We start from the raw sequence: 4,217 nt of genomic DNA, 5'->3' as shown, positions 1-4,217 counted from the left end.
TAAGGTGTTGGGTTATCATTTGGGGGGAAGCAGTGGTCGCGGTCGTTGGGTCACTGTGGCGGTTAGACATTACGCCCGACGAGTTATGTAGGACAGTCGGCAACCCCGGTGGTACATTCAAGAGGGCCAATCGTACTGCTTTTAAATTGCTAGAGTCAGCACCTTTATTTTCAGTCATTTACATTTCTGTTGAGAGCCGGTGGACGGCATTGTCTTTACTTTTCCGAGTACTCACGGTGGGCCTTCTTCGACAGCCCTATGGGCGTATCGCGGGAGGGAGTTCGCGGCTCGTACCCGGAGTATACGCGCACTGTGGTTGTAGTAGCACTAAAACCAAAGACTTAGTAATGTTGCTTAGGTGGATGTGATTTAAAATGTATAGCATGACATGTAGTGCATATGATGTGTTGTGATGTGTGGACTGTTGTGTGGTCCATCTTTCTACTTACTGAGCTAGTGAGCTCATCCCACGTATACGCCCCTTTTTAGATGATTTTGCAGGTCATACATCTGAGGAGCACGGGGTGGGTCCCACAGTCGAGTTTCCTGAAGAGGACTGGTGGACCCTTGAGGAGTTAGAGCACTGCGCTGATTGCTCGTGCGAGAGTTGTGCTGCGGGACAATAGTTCTGAGGCCGAGCCGAGCTCCACCTTTGTGGCCGTACTGAGCTCCACTTCTGAGGCCGAGCTGAGCTCTTCTATGTGATGCCGAGCTGGGCTCAACCCTTGATGCCGAGCTGAGCTCTAGCCTTGATACCGAGCCGAGCTGTGTACTCTGATTGTTTTGATGATTTCCTGTATATACTTGATATATGAATTGTACTTTTATTGTGTAATTATCATGCCTTCGGGCCCACATGTATATAATTATTCTATCACAATTCGGGTATCAAGTATATGGGATTTATTCACAGGTAAAACTTAGTCTTCCGCTGATCTGATGAACTTATATTAGTTGTGCGTATGCTGTGGTGGAATACAGTATCTGATGATCCTGGCAGGTTTGGGTTAACCGGTGTTAACTCGGTCACTGGCCCGGTTCAGTGTGAACAGGGTGTGACATAATCACTCAAATAATTCCTTTTTACAAGTCTCTTCAAAACTTAAATGGTTTGTTCATTGTGTATATAACTTAAAGGTGGGAGGTTCGAGGCTTGATGGATGAGGGTGAAAAGAAAAAACAATTTCTTGGACATCCCACTTTTGAATTGTTACATCATTTTTCTATGTGACATAGTCAAGTGCATCCATTTTCAGATTCTGAAGCGAGTGTTGTCCGCAAAAATTATTTTAACTTTTTTTTTTGTTTTTTATCGATAATTTTTTAGTTAGGTTTTCATTTTTTTTTTTTTTTAATTGGCATGCCCAGACATACTTCAGAGTTTTTTTTTTTCCAACTAGCAATGAGTTTTATCATGTGACAAGGTCGAATGAGATTGAAATTTTGTAAATAGATAGATATTAAGGTTTTTTGCTTACATGTCAAGTTTTTATACAAACAAAGTTGCCTGGTAATAACACAAAAAATTGAAAAATCTAAGATTATCAAAACTGTAGGGACATAAATAGAAGGGGTAAACTACCAAATTTAATGTCGAAATTTGACACTTGAGTAATTTAAAATATTCCCTAAATATCCCGTACTTGCAATAGCCTATTACCTTTTTTAGGTGCATATTAATAGTGCCTATCCAGGTAATTTGCCTCATTTTTATCTATAAATTAATTTTCTTATGAAAGAGATTCATGGTCCACAAACAAGTTTAAGTCTTGCTAGATAACAAAGCTTTGAAAAATTTTTCCTTAAAAAATGATCTTGGAGAGAGAATTTTTTTTTTTCCCCGGAAAATGATCTACAAAATGGTCCTAATAATGTGTAATGAGGTTGAATAAATTCTGATCCAAGGATAAGTGCCATGTGTAAGGGTTTCAAAACTAAAGGGAAACTGTTTATCCAAATCAAACCAAACTGTTTAATAAATGGTTTGATTCATGTTTTTAAAATGAAATCGTTTCTTAAACGGTTTGAATTGGATTTTTTAACTGTTAAACCAAAGGTTAAATCCTTTAAAAACTATTAAGCCGACTACAAACTGAATCAATCCATAAATCGTTTAAGGACTATTTATGAATCTATTTCCTATTTTTCTTCCATCTTTGTCATGTCTCTTTGAGTTACAGAGTCACAAAACTAAGATGGAAAGAGTTTGAGAAAAATCAGCCAACCTTTTCTAATATGTTACCTCAAACTGATAACAAGATCAATACCAAAATCGTATAAAACCATAAAACAAAAAACTGTTAATAAAATTGAGAAATCGAAACCATTTAATAAACAATTTTGGTTTCACAAACTAGAACCATTCAATAAATTTTTCATTTTCGATTTCTACCGACTACACTCTAAGCCGAATCAAACCAAACCATTTAACCTGAAGACATCACCATTAATTGTTCAATTTCGATTTCTACCTGTTATGTCAAGAAATTGTCTTAGGCTTCTTGCACGTCCTGCATAAAAAAGCAAACACAAGAGAGTTAGCGCTGGGCTAATTCAGCAGAAGACTCTCTGATGCTTAAGTAAGATCTTTCTACAAATAGTAATTCCAATAAAAATGATTTGGTTCCTGTAATGGGGGGTTTACCTAAGTATTTATAGCTATAGAGTAATGTTCAGGAAGAGTCCCAATTAGGTCAACCTTCTAATTTTGGTAGAAGTCCGAATAAAGTAGGAGTCATAGTTGAAGAGTACGTAGATGGTGGATATTTCAGTATGATGAGGGAGATCTCCTTTTGTCTAGGGAAGATTTGGAATCCTTGTAGGTGATCTTTCTTGATCAGGATAGGTCTGTTCCTCACTAGGAAGTTTCTTATTAGATTAGTGGTGGGTTTTCTCATAGCGAACATGCTCCTTCCTTCCAGGAATTCATTGAGCAGTGAGGGCCAAGCGCCCCGTGATTAGTCGTTCTTCTCTGTGTGAGGCCTGTGGATGTGGTTTAAGTCCGAATGCTCCATTGTGGTTTGGATGCTGATCTGCCTAGAGCCGAAATGTAGCTCGGATGTGGCTCAAGCGTTCCCACTGTTTGACCTTCATAGGTGGGCGCACCTTGGCCTCCCAGTAACTAGTCCATTAAACTTGGGCATGGGTCAGTCGCACTGTACCCAACGCAGGTAGCGGCCATTACTTGAGAATATAGCTTGGTCAACAAATGGTTTTACTCATCCTGATCGACCTACCTCGTTTGGGGCTGTTTGATCCTAGACTTGTTCTGACCCACAAGGCACGCTATCATTGGTGAGTATTTTTTCACCATAACACTAGCTACTACTTCTAAACCGAATTTGTCACTACCTAGTCTTGTAGCTAAAGAAATGGAATCTTGAATGAATATTTTGGAAAAGAGAAAATGTTCTTACAACCGGGGTAGTAAGAAAGGGTAGGTGTCTGGCTTAATGGTAGTTTCCACATGTGTCACCTACTCTTCTAGAGATACTATACTCCTCTCGACCCTCTTATTGGCTTCTCCATGGGGCCTGAAACGATGGTAAGTCCACCTAAGTTCCTTGGCTTTTTGATTCTCTACAAAACTCTGAATTTTACTTTTGACGTTGGGGGTTGCTGTCTTGCTGATTGGCCGCACGTGAAATTCTTAGAAACATGTTTTAAGTTTTTATTTTTTGGGAACCCTCTCCCGGTTGGAAAAAATGCTCTATGAGCATAAGATTATAACTTGGATTCTTTGTGGTGCAACAGGATGTCTGGTATGTATTTAATGTTTAGAAATGTCTTGGGTAATATGCGATCGCCTTAGACTCCGTGCTTGAGTATTTTTTATCGTTGGATGTGCATTGGACATCCTGTTGTGCCATAGGAATCCAATCTTTGAGGTTACACCTACATTGTGTCTATGACATTAATTGTGAATAATTAAAAAAAAGGCGAGAGAAGGGTACCGGCTAATGCATGTACACGCCAGCACATGTAGCTAATGGGAGGACATGCGCATGTATCTTTAGTGTGAGAACAACATAGTCATTTCACTGCTATGTCTAGTCATTTGCCTACTCGAGCAGGAAGCATTATTTCTTCCTTAAAAACAAATCATCGTGAGAGAGTACTCCTTGCCAAAAAAAAAAAATTCTCCTTTATTTTTTATTGCATACTCTTAAACCTAGAGATTCATCTTAACCCCACCCCCAACCTCCCCACCCCCACCC

This window comes from Macadamia integrifolia, chromosome 5 (assembly GCF_013358625.1).
Source record: "Macadamia integrifolia cultivar HAES 741 chromosome 5, SCU_Mint_v3, whole genome shotgun sequence".
In the NCBI taxonomy this organism is placed as follows: domain Eukaryota; kingdom Viridiplantae; phylum Streptophyta; class Magnoliopsida; order Proteales; family Proteaceae; genus Macadamia; species Macadamia integrifolia.
The sequence above is the reverse complement of the archived record's forward strand: the minus strand, read 5'-3'. Positions refer to the sequence as shown.